Source organism: Haliaeetus leucocephalus, unplaced genomic scaffold (genome assembly GCF_000737465.1).
Source record: "Haliaeetus leucocephalus isolate CR32 unplaced genomic scaffold, Haliaeetus_leucocephalus-4.0 Scaffold240, whole genome shotgun sequence".
NCBI classification, from domain to species: Eukaryota; Metazoa; Chordata; class Aves; order Accipitriformes; family Accipitridae; genus Haliaeetus; species Haliaeetus leucocephalus.
Window position 1 is genome coordinate 606,656 of NW_010972676.1, and position 476 is coordinate 607,131.

Here is a 476-nt window from a genome sequence, read left to right on the forward strand (position 1 = left end):
GTGGGGCAGAACCGCGGCCGCCAGGGGGCGAGAGCCCCCCCCAGCCCCGTTGACCCCTTCCCTGCCGCCGGGGCGGGCGGGACGCTGGCGCCTCCCGCCTCCCCCCTCCCCGGGCTCGCCCACCTCCTGCACCCGTCCCGGGCTGGACGCGGCGTCTCCTCCGCCTCAGCCCAGCCGCCGCCGCCGCCGCTGCCCCACCGCCGCCGCAGCCTCCTCCTTCTCCCGCCTCATGGAGCCATGGGCCTGGGCGAGGCTCCTCAGAGAAGTGGGCCCGGCGGGCGGGGGAAGGGAGGGAGGGAGGGGGACAGTGCCCGCCGCGGCTGGGCCGGGAGCCGGGCTTCCCGGGGCTGCCGGGCAGCGAGGGGAGCTGGAGGACTGGAGCGAGGCCGAGGGAAGGTCCTCCGCTATCCCGGCAGCCTCCGCCCTGCTCGTGAGGTAATGAGGGAAAAATGTACATAGTCCGCCAGCCTCCCGTC

The 476-nt window shown here is 76.5% G+C and overlaps 1 protein-coding gene across 2 annotated transcripts in view; it reads right to left on the reverse strand.

The window, feature by feature from the left end:
* Nucleotides 1–476, reverse strand: part of AMMECR1L (AMMECR1-like) — a 15,841-nt gene extending 15,365 nt beyond the window's left edge. For both annotated transcript variants that reach the window (XR_774394.1, XM_010568210.1), the window contains exon 1: nucleotides 124–476. The gene's annotated coding sequence lies outside the window, so the exon portion shown is untranslated. The remainder of the gene's footprint in view (nucleotides 1–123) is intronic.